The sequence below is a fragment of the Pelobates fuscus genome, chromosome 8 (genome assembly GCF_036172605.1).
Source record: "Pelobates fuscus isolate aPelFus1 chromosome 8, aPelFus1.pri, whole genome shotgun sequence".
NCBI lineage: Eukaryota > Metazoa > Chordata > Amphibia > Anura > Pelobatidae > Pelobates > Pelobates fuscus.
This window is the reverse complement of record NC_086324.1, coordinates 162,243,685-162,269,700: the sequence shown is the minus strand read 5'-3', so window position 1 is coordinate 162,269,700 and position 26,016 is coordinate 162,243,685. Positions and strand designations below refer to the sequence as shown.

The following is a 26,016-nucleotide window of genomic DNA, read 5'->3' as shown; positions in this document are numbered from 1 at the left end:
CGAACGGAGACCGACCGCAAGGCCAAAACTCATGGAACTAATTTCGGCTAGTTGGTCTGTGCGGTCGGTCAAAACTTTGGAACGTTGTATCTCCCGAACTGTACATCCGAATGGGGTGATTTTTGGATATATTGTCCCCCTGAAGGAGAGCTATCCAGCGCTACCGGATTTAAAGCTGTACCCCCTGTTTTTGGGGTACATCCAGAACTGGTGGAAAAATGTGGACATTTTAATTGGGTTATGTAGTTATCTGAGGGGAGGAGACGTGGGGGTGTTACCATCTTTATTATTGGTTGTTTTCATCCTCCCCCTGGGAGTGTTCTGTGTGTATCTATTTCTAATAAAAAGCAGGCTGGGTGTTCCAGTCCTCAGTTCATCTTGACCCTTCAAAACGTAGCCTCGTCTCGTTCTTGGAAGGGGATTATTTGGGGATATTATTCTGCTCCTGTTTACAGCTGAACCTGCTCCTCACTCTGGATATCGTGGATGGGATTACATCAGCTTACTTCTCCACAGCAGCTTGCAGGGAAAAAGGACGTCTTCAACGGCAGAAACCCTCTCTCTATCTGGGTAGCCGTTACATTGGTTGGCAGCGGTGGGATGGTTCTTTTTGCCCAAGGAGCAAGTGCTGAATGGAGTCTCAGTATGCCAAGCTGAAAAGACCCACACTGAAAGATCTATTGGAAAATCGTGGTAGGAGTGCTAGTAACAGACCAAGGAGAGAGCTGATAGCTGACCTACTGGAGCTGGACGAAATGGATAGATCCATGGAGGTAACTGAACCTATTGCACCGGTCAGCGAGAACGATGTACTCACTGCTATTGTACAGCGAAGATTAGCATTATATCCGGAAAAGACCACGGAGCTATTAGACAGACTGTTCAAGAACGCAAAAGAGGAGATCGAGACTAAGAGGAGGCAAGACACGGAACATGTATTGGCGCAACAAGCTAGTACACATATAGTTCCTACTCCTCCTCCCGTTGCTGCAGGGAGGAAAATACCATTTACTGCATTTAAAGCGTTTGCAGAAAATGAGGAAGAGATTGATGGGTATTTGGCAGATTTTGAGCGGCAGTGCTCACTGCACCAGATACCCCCAGACCAATGGGTTACTATTCTGGCTGGAAAACTTTCAGGAAAAGCAAATGAGGCTTTTCGGGCACTCACGGCCGAAGATATCACACAATATCAGCGGGTGAAAGCCGCACTACTCACCCGATACGCAGTCACCCCAGAGGCATATCGCCGTCGCTTCCGGGAGTCCAAAAAGAAGGCAGCGGACTCCCACATGGAATGGGCAAACAAACTACAAAGGGTGGCATCACATTGGATGCAAGGGTGCAATGCTAACACCGGAGAAGAAGTGCTACAATTGTTCTTGATGGAACATTTCTTCCAAGATTTGGCGGCGGATACACAGGATTGGGTGAGAGATCGCCGCCCAGCCAACTTAAATGAGGCAGCACGACTAGCGGACGAATATGTGGAAACGAGAAAAGTGAGCCAAGGTACTACACGACCAGCACCTAGAACAGAGGCCCGCACCCCAACACACGCTGCACGCACAGAATTCCGGGCCCCGGTACCCCCAGGACCTCCACGTCCTCAAGGGTCTAACAACCAGCCCCGGGAATCCTACAGAGTGACGTGTCATCGCTGCGGCAACCTGGGACATATTGCCCGTGTTTGCCCGTTGGGATCAGCCAATAATAATTGGAGGCGCACATCTAACAACGAAAGCCCATCTTCACGCCCCGCTGCTGCTCACTGCCTGGAAATTGAAGGGAGCCCTGAGGAATGCCTGGGAATATTATATGAGGCCAACCCCATACAAGCGGCTTCCCCAGATAATCGCCAGCACCACCGTCAGGAGGTGCGTGTAAATGGACAGATAGCACAAGGCCTAAGGGACACTGGCGCTACCATCACTTTAATACAAAAGCATCTGGTGAAACCAGAACTTGTGTCTAACCGTACTGTTGCTGTTCGGGTCGCAGGGGGGGCTGTTTTTCGCTTACCCACCGCCCGGGTACACTTGGATTGGGGAGTCGGGTCAGGAAAGACCACGGTGGGCATTATGGACAACCTACCCGCTGAGGTCGTGTTGGGCAATGATATTGGCCCTCTAGCCTCGGCCTTTTTACCCACTACTGCTGCGGCTTGCCCCGTGACCACCCGCTCACAGACCCGTATCGAGGACGATCCGCCAACAGGTCGGGAGACCCAGGTAAGCCACCGACAGACACCTAGCAATGACACTACAGATAGACCGCTAGCTTGGGACACCCCAGAGGAGTTTGGGAGGGAAACTAGACAGGACCCCACCCTCCGAAAGTACCGAGAACTAGCTGACAATAGAGGGGATGAGCGGGAACGTTTTATATGGGAAGGGGACCGATTATACAGATTAACCGAAGGCAGGAAGAGAGGCTGTGCTCCTTCGCAGAAGCGCCAATTAGTGGTACCTAGAAAGTACCGATTGGAGCTTCTCCGAATTGGCCACGACATTCCGTTAGCAGGACATCTGGGGGGTAACCGCACAACATACAGAATCACTCAGACCTTCTTTTGGCCAGGAATCTCGAAGGACGTGCGCCGTTACTGTAGCACGTGTGATGTATGCCAGAGGGTGGGGAAGAGAGGGGATCATCCGAAAGCTCGACTGTCCCCTATGCCTGTGATCGAGGAACCATTTAGCAGGGTGGCAGTCGATCTAGTAGGACCCCTACCTAACCCCAGTCCCTCTGGTAAGAAATACATTCTTACCGTGGTGGACTATGCCACCCGCTACCCAGAAGCCGTCGCTCTGACGAATATCCAGGCTGACACTGTCGCTAGTGCGCTAGTCGGGATATTCACCAGAGTAGGATTTCCCCAGGAAATCTTGTCGGACAGAGGGACCCAGTTTACCGCAGACTTAACCCAGCAGTTGTGGAAGGTCTGTGGTATTAAGCCCCTACTTAGTTCACCGTACCACCCCCAGACTAACGGTCTCTGTGAACGCTTTAATGGTACCCTAAAGCAATTGCTACGGACCTTTACGGCGGAATACAGAGACTGGGAGCGATTTTTGCCACACCTCCTGTTTGCTTACCGGGAGGTGCCGCAGGAGTCCACTGGGTTCTCTCCCTTTGAACTGCTCTATGGACGGAGGGTGCGAGGCCCTCTCGACCTCATCCGAGAGCACTGGGAGGGAGAGACGGAACACGAAGGTGTCCCCATCGTACCATATGTGCTAGAAATGCGGGACCGTATGGAACAGTTAGCCCGGATGGCCCGGGATCATCTCCATGCGGCCCAGGGTCGGCAGAAACATTGGTACGATCGGAACGCTAGGCTGAGAACATTCCAGGTAGGACAGAAAGTTCTAGTACTTAAACCCGTTCGAGGAAATAAATTGCAGACCTCCTGGCAAGGCCCCTACAAAGTAGTAGCCCAGGTCTGTGACACCACCTATATCATTGCCAGTAGCAAGGACGAAAAGATACAGAAGTCCTTTCATATAAACCTATTAAAGGAATACCAAGAACGGCCCGAAGACATAGCCGCCATATGCATCCCCGCCACTGAGGACCCTGACAGTCTCCCCATCCCTGATCTATTAGCCAACCCCGAGTCCAAAACTCTGCTTAATACAGTACAGCTAGGGGAGCGATTAACTCCCACAGAACGAGAACAACTCCAGCAACTACTAGTTGAAAAGAGATTAACCTTTTCCCAGGAGCCAGGTTACACACCTGTAGCGACCCATTACGTAGAAACCCCAGGACAAGCCCCGCTCCGACAAACTCCCTATAGAATTCCCGAGGCTGTAAAAGAAGAGATGAGGAAGGAGATTCAGGAAATGTTAAAACTAGGGGTTATAGAGCCATCCGACAGTCCCTGGGCATCTCCCGTCGTCCTAGTCCCCAAAAAGGACGGGACGACCCGGTTCTGTGTCGATTACCGACGCCTCAACGACCGAACTGTGACAGACGCATACCCCATGCCCCGAGTAGACGAGCTATTGGATCGCATTGCCAGGGGACGCTATCTGACCACCATTGACTTGTGCAAGGGGTACTGGCAGATTCCCCTGGCCAAGGACGCTATCCCTAAGTCGGCGTTTGTCACCCCGTTTGGCCTATACCAGTTTAAGGTCATGCCTTTCGGGATGAAAAACGCCCCAGCTACTTTTCAGCGCTTAGTGGACCGCCTCCTTGATGGCTTCCAGGACTTCGCTTGCGCATACCTGGATGACATTGCGATCTATAGCGAGACTTGGGGGGAACACCTACAACACATAGAGACTGTGTTGGATCAGATTAGGGCCGCCGGCCTAACTCTAAAGCCGGAGAAGTGTAACTTTGGCATGGCTGAAGTCCAGTATTTGGGACACCGGGTGGGTTGTGGGAAACAACGACCAGAACCCGCTAAAATAGAGGCCGTAGCCAATTGGCCCACACCCCACACTAAGACACAAGTGTTAGCTTTTTTAGGGACAGCAGGGTACTACAGGAGATTTGTCCCTGACTACAGCGCCATCGCCAAACCCTTGACAGATTTAACAAAGAAGAATCTACCTAGAGTAGTCCTGTGGTCTCCCGCCTGTGAAACAGCCTTCCAAACCTTGAAACAAGCCTTGATCAATGCACCTGTTTTATCTGCCCCCGTCCCTAACAAAAGATTTGTCGTCCACACAGATGCGTCCATGTACGGACTGGGGGCAGTGCTAAGCCAGGTCGGCGAAGACGGGGGCGAACACCCTGTCGCGTATCTCAGCAGAAAACTGTTACCTAGAGAAGTGAGTTACGCGGCAGTGGAAAAAGAGTGCTTAGCCCTGGTCTGGGCCCTAAAGAAATTAACCCCATATCTGTATGGTCAAGAATTCACCTTAATTACTGATCATAACCCCCTTGTATGGCTGAACAGAGTAGCTGGAGATAATGGACGCTTACTGAGATGGAGTCTCGCACTACAGCCATACAATTTCTCCATCCAATACCGCCCTGGCAAGTTTAATGGGAACGCGGACGGTCTGTCCAGACAAACAGAACTATTGCCCTAACAAAGGACCGGACAGCCCCAAGTTGACCCGAAAAGGATCAATCCGGGTCTGCCGGAGTGTTCCACAAAAGGGGAGCATTGTAACAGATCCCTAACAACCTCTGGTGGATGTGAAACAAACCAGGGAATTACAATTTACACATCCATTCGCTCCATTCCTCTGTTCGTCTGGTTCCGTGCGAATTTCACGTGTAATGCAGAGGTGGCCGCCATTTCGGGACTTTCCACGTGTTCGCGGCCATCTTGTGTGCGAACAGCGGTGTTTGCCTGCAATCGCATGGAACTGAAAACGGATACGCAAACAGGCGAACACCGCTGAATCCTCCAGACCTCCATAAGTTCGTACGGAAACTACCGAACGTCCCCTCGTTCGGTAGTTATATGCAATCATCTATGGGGATTCCAGCGAACCCCGCGATTCGCATGGATGGCCAGAGTATCATACCTTTTTACCGTGCGAACGGAGACCGACCGCAAGGCCAAAACTCATGGAACTAATTTCGGCTAGTTGGTCTGTGCGGTCGGTCAAAACTTTGGAACGTTGTATCTCCCGAACTGTACATCCGAATGGGGTGATTTTTGGATATATTGTCCCCCTGAAGGAGAGCTATCCAGCGCTACCGGATTTAAAGCTGTACCCCCTGTTTTTGGGGTACATCCAGAACTGGTGGAAAAATGTGGACATTTTAATTGGGTTATGTAGTTATCTGAGGGGAGGAGACGTGGGGGTGTTACCATCTTTATTATTGGTTGTTTTCATCCTCCCCCTGGGAGTGTTCTGTGTGTATCTATTTCTAATAAAAAGCAGGCTGGGTGTTCCAGTCCTCAGTTCATCTTGACCCTTCAAAACGTAGCCTCGTCTCGTTCTTGGAAGGGGATTATTTGGGGATATTATTCTGCTCCTGTTTACAGCTGAACCTGCTCCTCACTCTGGATATCGTGGATGGGATTACATCAGCTTACTTCTCCACAGCAGCTTGCAGGGAAAAAGGACGTCTTCAACGGCAGAAACCCTCTCTCTATCTGGGTAGCCGTTACACCAGGATTCTTCACATCTACTCCTTTACTTTAACAGTGTCAAACAACTAACATTTCAGTTCGAGACTAGGAACTTTCATCAGGACAAAACACAGAGTCACATGGCTCGTCTAAGGGGGACTGCCTGGGCTGTCAGGCAGTTCCCCTGAAGCGGAGCGTCGACAAGGTTAGTATCCAGAGAACTGCAGTGTTTACATTGCAGCACTAAGTCTGCCCTCAGTACCACTGAGCGCTAGTCGGGCGCTTCCGGAATCGTAAAGTACTTTTGGTCCGTTATCTGACGCTGGACATCCTCACGCTCTGCATGAGGACTTCCTGTGTCAGATTTTTCCCCATAGGAAAGCATTTTTTTAAATTATGTGCGACATGCATAGTAAGTTTTGAAAGCTAATTGTGAGCATCATGAGAAATTTAGTCAAGAAAGGATGCTAAGCTTAACGCTGCTCTGTAACTCTGATTCTTTAACACTACTATCCAGCATTTTATGAGTTTTCCTTTAATAAAAGGAATATACGATTTTAGATCTTTGAAGGTTTTAGCCAGAGAACTTTATTCCAAGAATGTAACAATGGAAAACAATAGAACTTTCGGCCAACTGTATCCAAATGAATACACAAACTGCACATTACAGAATCCCAAAAAGGAGTGAAGAGCTAAATGGTTGCTGGCATAAAAAAACTGTATACAGATCTATTTTTATGCAAGTATAATCTGAAAGGGAAATTAAATTCAACACACACAGCTTTGTGATTGATCATATATGTGCATTTTACTAATTTGAACTGATGCCTAAACTGATGACGAGTGAAGCCATGATAAGCTTTTTAACAAACCTTCTAAGGGGCATTTTTTTTTGAGAAGCATTGCTTTTAAATCAACAGATGATCTGGAGTGTTTAGTGTCTATTTTAGTCTGAAATGTTAGATTGTTTTGAATGTATTATTATTTACACTATAGTAAATAATCTTGTCCATTGTTTATTCAATGAACAATGATTTGTCATGAGTTGAGAAAAGTTAGAAAATGTGGACCAAATAGCTAAATTTGAAGAAACAAACACACTTTGCAAAATAGTTTTCTTTTTGGATACCCTGGCTTGTATTTCAACTAACATGCAAACTTTGCACAGCTCTTTAGTAAATAATATCATAAAATACTACTTTAAACAATCATCACTCCTGCCACTCAGCATTTCTATTCTATGAAAGCAAGATGCCACTGTTTAATTAGTGAGCAATGTGCTTTGTGTCTTCCTCAGCTATCCCTGCAGCAGTGGTCCCCACTTGTTTCCAAACTGTACCAGAACAAAGAAAAGAACCTTGAGGGACCTTGGGTTCTTCCCAGAAGTCTAGAAGGAATAGATGGTGTGACATATGAGATGGTAATTTTACTGGATATTATGCATTACATTAAGCAATGTGGTCATCATTAATCTATGGTTTAATTGTAATATGGTTGATTGTGGTTTAGAAACATCTGGTTGTAACACTGCTTGCAGAGTGTTCAGTTTCATCTGTAAATTGGTATCTTTTGGCTTTTTACACAATTACCGTATTTACTCGAATCTAATGCGCACCTCAATTTTTGAAACCTGGAAGCTTAAAAATGTATTTGCTGACGAATGTAATGCGCATTTATACAAGAAGATTTTACTATACAACATCGTGCTACAATGAAAATGTTTATTGCCATATAGCATAGTAACACGGATGGTATTTCAATTTTAGTGTTACATGTTAAGTCTATTCTTTCTTAAGCCCTCTTTCAGTAACAACATTTGCCTGTGTGAATTTGTTGGAATGAAATTCACCTGTTTGAATTCACCAGTTTTAAAGTATCACTACAGGGTCAGGAACACAAACATGTATTCCTGACCCTATAGTGTTAAAACCACCATCTAGCCCCCCTGGGCTCCTCATGCCTCCATAAATATAGCAAAATCTTACTGTATTCAAGCCTGAAGCTGTAACTCTGCATGCTGTTTGACTCAGATAAACACGCAGTCTGCTGACATCATCAGAAGTGGTAGCCTGATCCAATCACAGTGCTTCCCCATAGGATTGACTGACACTGACAAAGAGGCAGATCAGGGGCAGAGCCAGCATGATTCAAACACAGCCCTGGCCAATCAGCATCTCCTCATAGAGATGAATTGAATCAATGAATCTCTATGAGGAAAGTTCAGTGTCTGCATGCAGAGGGAGGAGATACTGAATGTTTGGATGCGTTTTAGGCAGCCATGACCCAGGAAGGATCTCTAACAGCCATCTAAGGAGTGGCCAGTGAAGTTATTACTAGGCTGTAATGTAAACACTGCATTTTCTCTGAAAAGACAGTGTTTACAGCAAAAAGCCTGAAGGTAATGATTCTACTCACCAGAACAAATTCAATAAGCTGTAGTTGTTCTGGTGACTATAGTTTCCCTTTAATTTGCTTGTGTTAATTCACCTGTTTGAATTTGTCTGTTTGAATTCACTAGTTTTCATTCACTAGTTTTCATTCACCAGTTTTAATTCGCCGGAATGCAATTCGTCTGAAAATATAGAATGTTGCCACAAATGTAATGCGCCATCAAATCTAATCTGCATTCAGATTTTGGAAACCATTTCCCCCAAAAAAGGTGCACATTAGATTTGAGTAAATACGGTATTTTTTTGCATGGGTGTTTTCAGATCATAATCAAGAGCTAAAGCTAGAGTTTGAGCAAATTTGAAAATAACTGAGTCTAGTCAAGGGACCTATCAAATCTAAATCACAGTTTATTTACAGGGATTTCTAGAAATGCCATAAGTGGTAAGCTAAATAGTGAAAAGTGAGACAGATGAATTGTGGTAGCTTTCACTTTTCATTGCTTAGTCTGTCATCATAGAGGCTGGTAATGGAGTCTGATCAGATAGATATGTGTGATCCAATGTTTACTACAGACACAAGTAAATACTGATGGAAGTAAGCATGGTAGTATTATTTATGTACCATAACTATGTTTAATCTTTCTTTAGTATTTAACTGTAAACAACTATGATCCTCTGAAATATATTCTGTTATTTCCTGTCAGAACATACCTGGTATGCACCTATTCCTGTAGTAACTTATTTTTTTTCACTTTTACTGTACATATATTGCTTTATGGCACATTTATTTTCTTTCTTACATTGGTGCAGCGTGAAAGTTTGGTACTCCATTTCATCTTCTCTTTAGCTTGCCAAAGATTAGATCAATCACTGCCACCATTGTTTAAACTTAACCCCTTAAGCACACATGACATGTGTGACATGTCATGATTCCATTTTATTCCAGAAGTTTGGTCCTTAAGGGGTTAAAGGACCACTATAGTCACCCAGACCACTTCAGCTCAATGAAGTGGTCTGGGTGCCAGGTCCCCCAGGTTTTAACTCTTCAGCTGTAAACATAGCAGTTTCAGTGAAACTGCAATGTTTACATTGTAGGGTTAATCCAGCCTCTAGTGGCTGTCTTCCTGACAGCCGCTAGAGGCGCTTCCCGACGCTTAATGCGAAAATCGCATTAAGCATGCAGAACCTCCATAGGAAAGCATTGAGAAATTCTTTCCTATGGGAGTTTTTAATGCGCACGTGGCTCTGGCCGTGCATGCGCACCCGCTCCACTCGGGAGCCGACGTTGGAGAGGGAGGAGAGAACACCAGCGCTGAGGGAGCCCGGCGCTGGAGTAAGGTAAGTGGCTGAAGGGTTTTTAACCTAAGGATTATATAGTGTCAGGAAAACGAGTTTGTTTTCTTGACACTATAGTGGTCCTTTAAACATGCTCAATGTTCTGCAACACGGTGGCTAAACAAAAATCAACAATGTTCTTGTACTCACAGTTTCCCTAATTTGGCCTTTTGTAAATGTAGTTTTCAATTCGATGTCTAGAGAATATACCCCATTATTTTTAACTGATGTGTGATTGATGTAAGAGGATATTGTGACAGATGAAGACAAAACAAATGATTCAGAAAGGGCTAACATTTTAAAGTGTAAATGATATCCAGGAAGATTGGAACTCTTCAATAATCCACTACAGTTATGCAGACAAGGCACACTTCATTTAACATATAATAATTTGCCATGTACAGAATTAGAATAACCTACCTATGCTGATATTTGATGTGTGATGTCACATGCATGTTTTAAAGTATCAATTGTAAATGTTTCAAATGTATGTTTTCAAGGATGTGCAACATTCCATTCACAACAGTTGTGAGCATGCACACATGTATTGTCATACACAGTCATACACAGCCATATTCTCCCTAATTTTCCCATAGAAATCTGTAGGAGATTAGGGATTAGATGAGCCAGATCTTGGTTTAATATGCTATTGCCTTACCCCAAGCGTAGGGAATTCCTATAGAATCTAGTCATTCAGAGGTATATTTTTTTTGTGTGTGTTTGTGTCTCAGGTCCAGGTAGAAAATACATTTCATGCATTTTTTACAACATTATTTTAGAAGTGTGCATTCAAAACCTCATATTTCTTTGCTCAGGTTTTTCTTATTAGTCAAAAGTCAGTGGAGCAGAATAGATTTCTACCTCATCATATATGTAAAAGCAAGCACATTTTTACTCTGCTTCTTGTCTTGAGAAATGGTTCCTGCTACATAAATATACTCACACACTGCTAATGTTATTCCACCTGCTGGCATTTGCTAACACTAGCTTGTTTATGTATGTTTGTGTAAAGTGACCAGATTATCATTTTAATCTGCAAATGATGTATATAGCAAATGCATCCTGCAGGCCTGCACTCAATCTGGTGTAGATCCCTAGAATGCATTTTTTGTATACTTTTTAGTCTCAATGGCCATTTTGGCACCTTGTTTGTGTGTTAAAGAATTATAGGGGCCTGCTTGTAATATTGCAGTCTGATGTAACATACTTTGTGGAAAATAACTCACTATTCATGGAAATAATCCAATTTTGGGGGGAATTAGATGTTCTTTTTTATTTATTTATTTATTTTTAAACAAGGAAATATCTTCGTTATGACCTGGCACATACTTGTGTGCAGCGTAATAAGATCACAAAGAATTGCTCTCCTGCCTATGACATTAGCAGGAATGATTGAAGTGCTGACAAGTACTGTCAGGGGGATTAGAATGTTCAGAGATCTTAACCAATCTTTCCTGGATCAAAACTCCAACTGTGACCATTGCTACACATTTACCAGGATCATGATCCTGGAAAAATGGCTGAAAAAAGTCTCACATTCTTTAAGACTGACCTGAATTACATATTTAAAGGGAATCTGTAGGTTATAAATTCAATTTTTTTATGTGCTATATAGACAATGCATTAAATCAATGCATTAAATCATTAAAATCACTGTTTAATAGCTTCTGGCAGACCTAACCAGTGAACGACCTCCAGTCAGGAATGTCTCATTCTAGTTTATGGAATCTGTTCTGTCTGTTGAGTAGTGACTGATTGCATGAGTAGTTTATCCCCGAGAATTGTTCCTTTAATCAGGTAGGATGAGGGGAACTGCTCTGTAGGTAGCTGCTAGTTAACTTGTAGCTTGGTTATTATTATTATTGGTTATTATTTATATAGCCCCAGCTTATTCCACAGTGCTTTACAATCACTGTTTAGTAAAAAAAAGACTTTGTGGAGCAGAGACATGGTATTCATATGAGTGGTCCGTGGCTTGATTTTTTTCCTAGGAGGATAGAGCACACACTCCAAGTTGTGCATGCAGTATTTTTACAATTTGTTGAGTACTAGGCCCTTCTCAGAGCTGGGACTTGGTGCATGTTGCTTTATTCCTATTCACTAAACTTCAAAATGACCAGAGATATTTTAGAAGAAACTGGAAAAATCCCTTGACTTTGCTGTGTTTTTAATGTGAGCTGTCATGGCATAAAATATTAAATTCCCTGGTTATTTCCCAATATTTCCAATTTTAGTGTATGACCCTGGATGATTGACCATCCTGCTGCTGTAGACTGCATAGCCCATTATGTTCTGCCAGTTGTCAACATAAAGTTGTCTGCAAAAGTTATGGAAGCCATCCCTGCTATATGATAGTCATGTTTTGTATGTAATGTAAACTGCAGTTTTAATCATGAGCCTACCAGGAACAGTGCTGATGTTAGGGGAATTGTGGAGGCATGTGTAACCTACCACTATTTTGCAAGGGCTCAAATTTTAGCCCTGATGAGGGTGCCATGGAACCTCCAGGTTTGCAGTGGAAGAAAACCTTAAGACTTGGCTAGTAGCAAATGAATTGAAATTTGTATCCCTGTAATACTACATTGTTCATCCCTTAAATTATTAGTGATTGGGTAGAAGATTAACTCTTACTGTAGCTTTCGTGGCTACTGTATGCCACTAATTTCCTAGTAAGTCACACTTTAGTGAATATCCCTCAGAGTAGGTGATTTATTCACTAAACCAGAAATTGTTACACACTGACAAGGGAATTGCAAATTTCGGCTAAAATAGTCAAAATGAAATGGTGCTCTGTGAATGTTTTTTTTTTTGCCTTGTCAATTCTCTGTACTTCATAATTTCCTGAATATATAGTGTGTGTCTATGTGTATGTGTAGTGAAATTTGTGTTGCAATGCGTGTGTGATAGTACACTAGTGAGGCAGATCTTGGCAGTTGAACCCACTTGGAGGTAAAGACTGGACAGAGGAGAGAGAATCTGTTATGTCTGTCTACCTTTCCCATTCTCACTCTCTTGGATATCACCATGTAAGTAGCCATGTCACTTAGGGGATATTTGTAAAATATTCAAAAACTCATCAATTGGCAGTACCACTTTATCTCTGCCTTAGGCTTGGAGGCTACAGTGCTCTCTGTGTGTAAGTTTGCATTCAGCTTTTTCATGGGCACTAATTCATAGGCTTCATAGGGGAGGACTTGCTAAGGCTACAGTTCATAAAATCTGCAGCCTTTACAAGCTCTTATAAGATATGCCCCCAATTAATACTTGCATGCAAAATTAATGCATGTATTAATTGGGGCTATATCTACTAAACAGTGATTTTCTTTCTTTTTTGCCCAGTTTTGGCAGGGGATTGTTCCTTTAAAGTAACACTGTATGCAACATAACCACTTCAACTGATTGATGTGGTTTTGGTACATGGAGTATACAGGCACAAGGTCCTTCATCTTTGTTAAATGGTTACCTCACTATTAGCAGAGATGCTTGGTCCCCAATAGTATGCAGCTTGGCTCTCCATTACGATGTGGTGAGGGTGAAATTATGATCTCATACCAATTCATACTCAGCCTATCACTGCTTGCTATCCCTGATGTGATGTGAAGAGTAACATAACTCAACCTCATTTTATCATTGACGGCTAGGCAGCAAGCTGCTGAGGACGAATGTCTGCTAAACAGTGCGTAAATAGTTTAGCAATGATGCAGGACCCGGTGCCCGCAGACCCCAGTCATTCTGTTTTGAAGAGATTGCATTTGTCCTGCTCAGGAGATGATAAAACAAAGGCCGTTTGTCTTCCCTGTGGATAATTATAGCTAAATGCAGCTCTCCATACTATTTCTCTCAATGGCCTATAGTGGTTCTGGTGCCAGAAGTGCCCAGGTGCATCCCTTTTGCAAGTAGTCAAACTATTTTTTAAAAGTTTGACTTCTTACCTGGTGTCTGCCGATCGCCGCTCTCCACCTCCAATACTAATGCCAAAGAACTGGAAACCACTAAGCAGACATTTCACACCTTGAGGTGAAATGGCAACTAAACACCCCTGCCCCATAATACTTTAAAGGAGCTTAAAGGGACACTATAGTCAACAAAACAAATTTAGCTTAATGAAGCAGTTTTGGTGTATAGATCATGCCTCTGAAGATTTACTGCTCTATTCAATGCCATTTGGGAGTTAAATAGTTTCATTTTTAATCCCTATGATTACATACAGGAGGCTCCTGCAGGGTCTAGCAAGCTATTAACATAGCAGAAGATAAGAAATTTTAAATTAAACAGAATTTACATTAAAGGAAGTGTAAACATTAGATGACAGGAAGTGTTTAGGAAGGCTGTACAAGTCACATGCAGGGAGGTGTGCCTAAGGCTGCATAAACAAAGTGATTTAATACCTAAATGGTAGAGAATTGAGGAGTGAGACTGCAGGGGCATGATCAATGCACCAAAACTGCTTCATTAAGCTAACGTTGTTTTGGTGACTATAGTGTCCCTTTTAGGTGTTATTGGGGTGGGAGTGATCTTTTTTCGCTGACAGGTTTTCTTTCTGTTTATTTATTTTTTGACAGCAACTATTTTCTATCAGTGGTGTGTAAGCACATGATATTTAATTGGCAAGAATTAGTTGGAAATGACCCTGCACTGGTTAATAAGGTCTGATGCATGGACAAATGCACAACTGATTGTAAGCTAATTCGACCAGGTTCCTCATATGTACATATATATGAAAACAAAGGCCCTATTTAACCTTGACCTGCAGAGAGTCCCAGGAGGAAGCATTTCCAAAGTAAGTGGAATTATCTCATAAGAGCAGGCATTAGGCTCTACAGTTGGACGAACCAAGAATGGGGTGCATTGACGCTGTGGCAGGCTTATGCAGTGTAGGACCATATACTGTAACTATACCCCCCACTATTTTTTGCCTAGGTGAGTTTTTTTTAAATACAAATACAGTGGAACCTCGGAACTCGAATGGTCCTGTTCTCAAACAATTCGGAAGTCGAACGAAAATTTCGAGTAAAAATGTCTCTGTACGCGAACGGTCTTCAGTACCTGAACATACAACAAAGAGCCATGTCTCATTTTCAACTCAGAAAAGGGTGCATTTGCAAGACCCATCTCTAGTGTCACAGGTCTGGAGTACAGAACGGAGGTAAAAACATCCATTTAAATTGAAGAAAGGTGATCCTACTCCTATATATATTTCAGCTTTCGAGTATTTAAGGCAATGTTTATGGACTTACATTTGGATTCTAATAAACACCTGCCTGCTTTTGGGTGGAAAAAGTATGTAAAATGCTGTAATTTTGGGGGTCTGGAACGGATTAATCAATTTTACATTCATTCTTATGGGAAATGTTGATTTGGGTCTCGAACACATCAGAACTCGAACCGCCTTAGGGAACGGATTACGTTTGAGTTTTGAGGTTCCACTGTATTGTATTATATATATACTGCATAGAACCCTCAGACTCCCAGGCCTCTGGTAGAAGACCTTTAGAATGAGGAATAAACATACCACCCAGGCAGGGTGAGAAAATCTATTATATATATATATATATATATATATATATATATATATATATATATATATATATATATATATATATATATATATATATATATATATGTATGCATAGGCGTGCGCAGCCTATTGCATTAGGGTGTGCACCCTCAAGCACAAGCACACGCGGCGTGTATGTATATATATATATATATATATATATATATATATATATATATATATATATATATATATATATATGCACATATATACACACACACACAAAGCTGTGTGTGTGCTGTGTGAGGGTGCTGTTAGTGTGATGTGTGTGTGCTGGTAGTGTACTATGTGGGTGAGGGTGTTTATGTGTGCGTGCTTGTGAGGGTGCTGTGAATGTACTGTGTGTCAGGGTGCCGTTTGTGTGTGTGTGTGTGTGTGTGTGCACTTGTGAGGGTGCTGTAAATGTACTGTGTGTCAGGGTGCTGTTTGTGTGTGAGGGTACTGGTAGTGTTTTGTGTGTGTGTGTTTGTTAGGGTCCTGTTTGTGTTTGTGAGGGTGCTGTGTGTGTGGGTGCTGTATGTGTGTGGGTGCTGTGTGTCTGTGGGTGCTGTGTGTCTGTGGGTGCTGTATGTCTGTGGGTGCTGTGTATGTCTGTGGGTGCTGTGTATGTCTGTGGGTGCTGTGTATGTCTGTGGGTGCTGTGTATGTCTGTGGGTGCTGTGTATGACTGTGGGTGCTGTGTATGTCTGTGGGTGTGCTGTGTATGTCTGTGGGTGTGCTGTGTATGTCTGTGGGTGTGCTGTGTATGTCTGTGGGTGTGCTGTGTATGTGTGTGGGTGCTGTGTATGTGTGTGGGTGCTGTGTATGTGTGTGGGTGCTGTGTATGTGTGTGGGTGCTGTGTATGTGTGTGGGTGCTGTGTATGTCTGTGGGTGTACTGTGTATGTGTGTGGGTGCTTTGTATGTGTGTGGGTGCTTTGTATGTGTGTGGGTGCTGTGTATGTCTGTGGGTGCTGTGTGTGGGTGCTGTGTATGTCTGTGGGTGCTGTGTATGTCTGTGGGTGCTGTGTATGTGTGTGCTGTGTATGTGTGTGTGTGTGCTGTGTATGTGTGTGTGTGTGCTGTGTGTGTGTGTGCTGTGTATGTGTGTATGTGTTTATGTGTGTGGGTGATTGTGGGGGGTGGAGGTTGTGGGGGGTGGAGGGATACTTAATATCCCCCCTCCCTTCTTACTTATGTGGGGAGGGGGGGATTCTTGTTCCTTGTCCCTGGTGGTCCAGTGGAGGTGGGGGCAGATCAGTTATCCCCCCTCCCTTCTTACCTTATGCCTGGGAGGGGGGATCCTGCTGCCGCCATCCATCCCTGGTGGTCCAGTGGAGAGTGAACTCTAGCCCCGCAGGGCTAGAGTTCACTCACGCGAGATCTGAGCGTTGCCGCGGCAACGCTCAGATCTCGCGAGAGGAACCCGGCGGAGCTGCTGGCAATAGCTCCCCGGGTCCTCTCCTGCCTCCCTCCCTGCCTGTGAGCCGGTGAGGGGAGGCTGAGAGCAGAGCCGGCGCTCGGATAGCGCCGGCTCTGCATGAGCCGGCAGGGGAGATCCTGAGATCTCCCCTGCCGGTCTCACTCCATAGGCGTGCCGCGGGGATTAGGGTGTGCCCAGGCACACCCGGCACACCCCGTGCGCACGCCTATGTATGTATGTATGTATGTATGTATGTATGTATATATATATATATATATATATATATATATATATATATATATATATATATACCGTATTTTTCGCTCCATAAGACGCACCTCACCATAAGACGCACCTAGTTTTTAGAGGAAGAAACCCAGAAAAAAAATATTCTGAACAAACTGTCCCATAGTGTTTCTTACTATGGGACAGTTTGTACAGAATATTTTTTTTCTCCCCTGTCCCATAGTGTCCCCCCCTTCCATAGTCTTCTCCTCTCTCCCATAGTCTTCACTCACCCCCTCCCCATAGACTTCACCCACCCCCTCCCCATAGACTTCACCCACCCCCTCCCCATAGACTTCACCCACCCCCTCCCCATAGACTTCATCCACCCCCTCCCCATAGACTTCATCCACCCCCTCCCCATAGACTTCATCCACCCCCTCCCCATAGACTTCATCCACCCCCTCCCCATAGTCTTCACCCACCCCCTCCCCATAGTCTTCACCCACCCCCTCCCCATAGACTTCATCCCCCCCTCCCCATAGACTTCATCCCCCCCTCCCCATAGACTTCATCCCCCCCTCCCCATAGACTTCATCCCCCCCTCCCCATAGACTTCATCCCCCCCTCCCCATAGACTTCATCCCCCCCTCCCCATAGACTTCATCCCCCCCTCCCCATAGACTTCATCCCCCCTCCCCATAGACTTCATCCCCCCCTCCCCATAGACTTCATCCCCCCCTCCCCATAGACTTCATCCCCCCCTCCCCATAGACTTCATCCCCCCCCTCCCCATAGACTTCATCCCCCCCCTCCCCATAGACTTCATCCCCCCATCTCCCCATAGACTTCATCCCCCCCCTCCCCATAGACTTCATCCCCCCCTTCCCATAGACTTCATCCCCCCCTCCCCATAGACTTCATCCCCCCCCTCCCCATAGACTTCATCCCCCCCCTCCCCATAGACTTCATCCCCCCCTCCCCATAGACCTCCATCCCCCCCCTCCCCATAGACTTCCATCCCCACCCCTCCCCATAGACTTCATCCCCCTCCCATACTGTCCCCCTCCCCTTGTCCTATAATTACTTACCTGTCTTGCAGCGTTGGCCGGCAGCACAGGGCGCACCGCGGTAGTGGAACTTGAATTTCATGTTCCGGTTTCCGGCGGGACTGAAAGGAAGTGCGCACTCAGCTTGTGCACACTTCCTTTCAGTCCCGCCGGAAACCTGAACATGAAATTCAAGTTCCACTACCGCGGTGCGCCCTGTGCTGCCGGCCAACGCTGCAAGACAGGTAAGTAAAGCTTCACATTCGCTCCATAAGACGCACTTTTGAGGGGGGGAAAAGTGCGTCTTATGGAGCGAAAAATACGGTATATGTTTGTGTGATATATATATATATATATATATATATATATATATATATATAATGTGTGTATCTATCTGTAAAGTGCATTTCTAGGATCACACATGTTTTTGCTGATTTTTGCCCTGTATGTAAAAGACAGTTTGCTACTTCTAGGGCTTTCTTGGCCACAGATACTTCACTACAGTGCCTTATGAGCATGAAAAGGATTTATAGCCTTCTTATGAAGGCCTATGAGAGCACAGTTCACCTCTGTATTGCTGGGATTGGGGAGTTGGATGGAGTTCAAAGTTAATGTCACCACCTTTTGAAGCAATTCACCATAGATGGAATTATGACATCAGTTTATATTGTCTTAGGCACCCCAGAGTACTCTAAACTGCATTTCCAAAGATTCTAAGCCAACCATATTGTGATTGGAAACTTGGTTTTTACCTACAGTACCTAGAATATTCTAAAGGGAAAATATTTTAAAATAATATATGAAAATAAAATAGCAAGCTCAAAAATAGGATTTTAGTCATGTTGGCCCATTCTCGATTTACAGCATACCAGGCATTTCTTTAAAAGGACTTCCTTCTTAAAAAAAAATATTCTATTGGTAATCGTTTAAAATGTGTCAAATAAAAAATATACTAACTTTTGGTATTCCTGCACTTCTAGCTCCCAAATATTTAGCTGATTAATAAACACAGCACAGACCAGGATGTAGCTAAAACCTCTCAGTTTGCCTAGGCCCTCTTTTTGTTTTCTGTGGGAACACTAAGCATTTCCCACATACATAAAAAAAAAAAAAAAGTTGGCTATTAAATTTATGTGTGGATCCTAATCCTAAATTCTACAAATATTTGTCAACTGTCAATTTTTTGCAAGTTCAACTACATTATTCTTACTCAATGTATGGCCCTATCCTACTACAGAACATACTTTTATTTTCTATCTCTTAGTTACCCAAGGATGTTCTATTTTTCCTTATATCTCTCTTGATCATTTAGGAATATTATTATCAGAACTTTCCTTTTGAGCACCAAACTGTGGTGGTTGGGTTTCCCTGAAATTCTTATTTAAGTCTATTTATTCCAATCCCTTCCAAGAGGGTCATTAACGGGGAAACCAAATTCCTATGATGTCCTCATGTGTTTGACGCACAGTTTGGCCATCATAAACGTGGTATATTGTAACCATCTGGTACACAATATACTCAACTGTATAAATATTGGAGATGATTGTTTTACGAAACGACTTTTTAAGGAATATTTTAGAGTAAATGTAAAGAGACCTTGTTTATTTGTGTCTATTAATAGAATTTATATTGAATTGTATAAACGTCTACATTTCTACAATGTAACTCGAGAACAGTAACTTCAGCCATCCATAAACCAAGGTAAAATAAAATTGTCTGTAAGTGTACATGCCCCTAAAAGACCTTAAGAACAGAACATCTTGCCTTAATGAGTACTTTCAGAAATAGAAAGTTGTTTAAAGAGAAAAAAAAACAACAACATTTAAAATAACAGATTTATCAACTATGCATCATTCTCATGTCAAAATATTTCTGGACAAAGCAGATAGTGGGAAACAGTGCCCTCTAATGTAGTCAGTTGGTTTTTCTTTTTCCAGCAAATGCAAACTTTCTCAACTCGTTGATCCTTTTTTATTCTCTATGTGTACTAAAATACGCTGCTACTGAATTCAGAGACACACTTTTCCATTTACACATTATAGGTTGTCATTGCATTATATTTTAAGAGGTGAGAATTTGATTTTACCAATAACCTTCAGTTAAAATATTGAAAGCATATTGCTGTTTTATTGTATGCAGCACACACCCGATTTTGCTTCATTTTCTGCATATGAACCCTTTATTTCCACAGCTTGTATTGGCAATAATATTGAAGATTATAGATTTGAGGTTTATCTATTTTTAATTATCAATGTAACTAAAAACAATGCTATTAATATTGTTGAGATGCAGGAAAATAATAAATGTATAACATGATGTAAAGGTGCATTGCACCTGTTAACCCTTTGTGGTCAGTGGTGCCTGCAACACATTTATGCAGTCATTTATGACATTCAAATAGCTGGTATGAGAAATAGTGATTTTACACAAAAATGCTTAAAGTCAAGTATTTCATTTAACATCTGCTTGCAAACTGGCTCAGGTTATGTCTGAAAGACTTCACAACTCTAATTTTGTGTTTACAGTGCTTAAGCAGAAATATATAGAATATTTATAACCATTCATTTTTTAAATGTTAAATGTTTACTCTTTAGTTACACATGTGTGAAAAAAACCAGCAAACAAAAGTATAAGGAAATTGAAAATCACAGTGTAATTCCTTAGGAAATGGTTATAAACATTTTTAATTATTCTAACTAGGTTAACACACTTCGTAAAACAATGGCTAGGCAACCTAGCTCTTTGTAGGCCCAGTTAACACACAAGAAATAATGCATTGTTCAAGCCTACTCTTGTAAAGCCAAATAAGCACTTTTAGGATTTTAGTATACTGTCAATAGCATGATCCAGCACTATTTACTGTCAGCGTAGTGGATTTTAACATTGCATGATACTAATATTCCATTTAAAACACATTATATAAGTCTTATAGGAAAGCAACTGTTTAAGTTTCAGAAGTAAGTAGGTTGAAAAATGTAGTGTAATGACTGCCCAGAAACCTTAACTTCACCTTAAAGGAATCTGTTTTCGTCCTGCCTTCAATGACATTTCCTGATTTTCCTCTTTTCCCTCAAGTTAATATTTTTGCAGTAATTCACTAAGGCTAATATTTTAGTGCACATTTCTGCCCAAAATCGTTAAGATAAGCTGTAAAAAAAAAAAAATCCCCAAATTACCACCCCCCCCCTTTCTGGAATTTAGGCCTAAAAATTGTCAACCCTTGTCCGTTCTCTACACGATTTATGATTTAGGGAATAAATTCCCAAATCACAATACCAGAACTAGATTCACATTATCTGACAATGCTGAGAACTCTTAAGGGAATTTAAAATTTTGGGTGAACAAAATAGCTGAGGCATAACATAACATACATTTTCCCAATTTGGCTATTTTGCAGAGTATTTGAAATTTCCTAATGATTTATTCCCTTAAATTCATGCTTTAGTGACAGACGTATATGTTGAAGTCATTAAAAGAATGGGCATCTCATTAAATACTGTAATGGACAGAAAAAATAGGGGGAACAGCATTTGTACATTTCGAGGGGCATATATATGTATATAAAACAAACTTGGTTACCTTCTTATAAACAGGTTAACATTGCAATCTCATGTTTTATTTACTTCACCCTACATCTCGATGAGCAAATTTCTATCATAAATTGCAAAGAAGCATTTCTCTGACAGCTGAAGCCTGTTTCACTGTCCTGAGCCATTTACAGTATAGAGACATGAAAGTTCTGCTTTTTGTTCCTATATCTACTCAAAAATTTGTCTGTTTTAGAAGCCTTATATGATGAAGTTTGGTTGCAGGAAATTTTGCATTAACATACTAGCACATTATGCTTTAAAAATCTGGTAGCTTATTTTCTCCTTAATATCCACCTATTATAAAAGCAATTAGGGGTTTACAGCTTTTGATCCCTATGCTTTCTTCCTTAAAGAATACTATAATTTTAAAAATATATCGGTTTCTTCAAATAAAAAATGTGGTTCTGTATAAAACAGAGGCAAAATTGCTAGTATAAATCAAACAGATCAAGCAGATACAGTATCTACTGTTGATTTACACTAGCAATTTTGCCTCTGTTTTATAAGGAACCACATATTTGAGTTGAATACATTTATTAAGGCTATGCCCTGTGTCTAGTGCTGGCTGGACTGCAGTGATCCAATTACGTATAGATTCTCTTAGTGTCCTTAATATCTGTTTATGTCTTGTCTTCTGCACAAGTCTGTATTACCACAAAGATCCATCTGTTGGAATAGAACTCCCAGTAGTCTCACGCAGTGACGGCTGATGGGACTTGTTGTGGGCTAGAGCTCATCATCTGGCGCTTGAAATAACGATAAATGGGGTCTGGGCATTTTTTGCTGGAGCAAAGCACAGAAAATATGAAATGTCTTGTAAATTACTTTTAGACTTCAAAATTTGTAGGTTGTATGTCATTCAAATGGAAATTCTATATGTATTTTTGGTTAAGCTGCAAACTTTCAGGTTAATGTCTGCGGTAAGTATTAAAGGCTAAATGCTTGTATATCCTTTTCTTCAAGTATGCTATTATAAACCATATCATCTTATTGTCTGTATTGAAAAGACCGGCGCAGTCTTATATTACGGTTAACAGCAGCTTCAGCGTAGAAAGGAAATAAAAAGGGTAACTTACAATTTGAAGGCAGCAGATGCTTTCACGCTTGCTATCCAGTCCTATTTTCAAACACTGTTATATTATCCCAACAGCTCTGGACTTGTCGCATCAAAAAAATAAATTAAAAAAAGGTATACAGTGGTAACAAAATATTAATATTGTCTTTGCCAGTTACTGCAAATTCTCCACGAAACTATTTCAGGCTGAGACATGGGGAACAGAGATAAAAAGCGGCTAATAATTTTTTTTATAAATGAGAGAAAAATCATGAATGAGTGGTTTAATAAAGGAATAAAATATCCAAAGGGAGTTAAGTGTCGCAGAAAATCAGGGGAAAAATATCAAACATAAGAAGGGTTTTGAAAATTCTATTGTAAGGTATTAGGAGAGCCAGGCTGAGGTTGATACTGTGCTACGCAGAGCAGCCTGAGATGTGCTACATTGCAATGTGTTTCCTCTGCTCTACCACTTCAAGGCTATACACTTTGCTTGCATATCCCTCCCCCCTCCCACTACTAAGTATCACTCCTTCTGAGCCTCTCCGGTGTGAAAGGAGGGGTCCCAGCAAGTGTGTGTGTGGCTCAGACACTACTAATGAAAATTATGGGCAGAAAAGGAAGAATAGAAAACAAGAGAATAGATTGAAGAAATGCATAGCAGAATGTATAAATTAATCTTTAAAAAAACAAAAAAAAAAACACACACCCCACTGTCTATGTGGCATATTAAGTGGTATGGCTATTATACCCCGAACTCCACGATTAACCCCTGTATTGTTTGGTGATGTGCATCTACAGATTGGAATGGAAAATCCAATGTATAGCATGTACGTTTTTTGGCAGCCGTCATTAATATTTCATATTCCTTTCTAGCATTGTCGTATTACCTAACACTTTTATTAAATTTCCCATGTCACCTTGTTGTATCATCCAAAGTTAAATGCTTACATATTCATTTATTTAGGGATTGCTTTCATTGGAATAATAATTTGGTATTTATCTACTAGACCAGGAATTGGAGAGAAGTCACAGGGAAACTCTAAATTGAAGGGTGAATTGGAAAAATAAAATCATCAACATACACTCCCAATGTATGTGATGCAGATAAATGCTGTTGTATATTAACAAAAACAAATTACAAATTTCAGGAGCAATAACCCCTTTAAAAAAAAATAAAAAAATCTCTGGGTCATTATTGCTTGTGAATTTTGCAATCTAAACTATAGTTCACCTTTCCCCTTCCTCCTTATGTATGTAAATGGGTCATTGATTGAACCCACTCTGTTATGAAGGTGTACATCCATTGTCATGGAAGTGCTACAAATCTAGTCCCTGGGAAGTTGAGTTCATGATTAGACTTGTGTGGAACCATGTCCATTCCAACTGTATGTTAGCGTCCTGTGCTGAGGTTCTAAGTCACTGAAAGGCACATCACCATTCACTATGATGTTTCTCTGAGATTTGACCTGTTTGACATCTATTTGTAATTGCAATTTGTGCAGCACACTCTCTGGATTTATACTCCAATTCACCTCACCCATAGCAAGTTTGTTAGCTTATTATTTGCGTCATCTTGAAATCATTATTTTCATGTAAAAAAGCAGAAACCTGCTCTTTTTAGATTACCCTTGTTCAGAAAATACCTCTAGTTCGTGTTAAAATAAAAATTTCATAAAATAAAATATTGATTATAAAATTAAACCTCTGGTATTTCATGTTTGTTTTCTCTTTGTTTTTGAGCATTTGTCATCACCCTGTTCCCCCTCAAGAAGCACCATCAGTCTCTTTATCATAGGAATCTAATTTTCCTCATTCCCATCAGTAGCTAACATGCTATCGGTATCATCAGTAAGTTTAGTTTCAAATATTACCAGTAGTAGGAAAGTCAATAAGAAATCGATTTGACGAATAATCTGAGGCCACTGCTCCCCAGACATGATTTTGTCTCTGAAATGCTCCACGTAAAATGCGCACAAATTGTTAACCTTTCTCAGTTGTTTAATTCTAGAAACTTGCATTAGTACTCTAGTAACTGTTCCTTTACGCCACCCAACGAAGGTTAAAAGGCCTCCTAATTTTATTTTGAAAAAAAATAAATCAGTTTTTTAATAGTATGCATATTGTTATTGTCATTAAACAACATTATATATATTAATTCCTGCTAGTTTATCCCATGGGTTTAGACTGTTCAGCTGTTGTTACACAATGTCTTTTGGAGTAAAGGCTGCCGTTTGTGCATAATTTGTGAATTTGAGTCTCCCCTCTGGTACACAACTCACACCACTCGACACACACCAGGCTCGTCTGGCTTCCTCTAGCAAATGAGTTCACCCTTCAATGAGCTGAAACCCATTGTGTACGAGGCAGCTTACTGCTAGTGCTATGAATACCATAATTCAGAGCCCTTTGTACGGGGTGTTAATAGCCTTATTGCTCTTTCTATTGCACCACTGGAGGAAGGATTTCCATATTAACCAGGGAATTAGCGGGTGGAAGACTGACAGTTGAAATTAGTTTGGCTTTTGCAGGTGAGAAGGAGAGATAGTAGTGTTAAAATAGTGTTACAGAACCTGATAAATGTTTTAATGATGTCATTAGGAGAATAATTTGGAAACCTCAAAGAAGGCATGAAATGAGGTATATGGATGCAGAGGACTTGGGGAGGAGGAGGGAAACCCTTGGCAGTAAGGTTATTTCTCTGCCCAGGTGACAAAAAAAAATAACTTTCACTTCAATGAGGAATGCATCTCTTCAGCTCCTATTTAGTTCTGCACAGGTCAAGTGCTAACCTTAAAGGACCACTCTAGTGCCAGGAAAACATACTCGTTTTCCTGGCACTAGAGTGCCCTGAGGGTGCCCCCACCCTCAGGGACCCACTCCCGCCGGGCTCTGAGGGGAGGAAGGGGTTAAACTTACCTCTTTCTCCAGCGCCGGGCGGGGAGCTTTCCTCCTCCTCCTCTTCTTCCTCGCGACGTCATCGGCTGAATGCGCATGCGCGGCAGGAGCCGCGCTCGCATTCAGCCGGTCGCATAGGAAAGCATTCATAATGCTTTCCTATGGACGCTTGCGTGCTCTCACTGTGATTTTCACAGTGAGAAGCACGCAAGCGCCTCTAGCGGCTGTCAATGAGACAGCCACTAGAGGCTCTGGAGGCTGGCTTAACCCTCAGTATAAACATAGCAATTTCTCTGAAACTGCTATGTTTATAAAAAAAAAGGGTAAAAGCTAGCTGGACCTGGCACCCAGACCACTTCATTAAGCTGAAGTGGTCTGGGTGCCTAGAGTGGTCCTTTAAAGACTATAGATTTTATTGGATAGGCCCCATGGAGTAAAATTAAAACAGGTTGTGATCAATGAAGTTCA

At 42.2% G+C, this 26,016-nt stretch overlaps 1 protein-coding gene across 1 annotated transcript in view; it reads right to left on the bottom strand.

Moving 5' to 3' along the window:
• NTN3 (netrin 3) overlaps positions 1-22,778 on the bottom strand; it is a 109,221-nt gene extending 86,443 nt beyond the window's left edge. The window contains exon 1 of the mRNA XM_063430596.1: positions 22,673-22,778. The gene's annotated coding sequence lies outside the window, so the exon portion shown is untranslated. The remainder of the gene's footprint in view (positions 1-22,672) is intronic.
• Between the last annotated feature and the right edge of the window lie 3,238 nt (positions 22,779-26,016).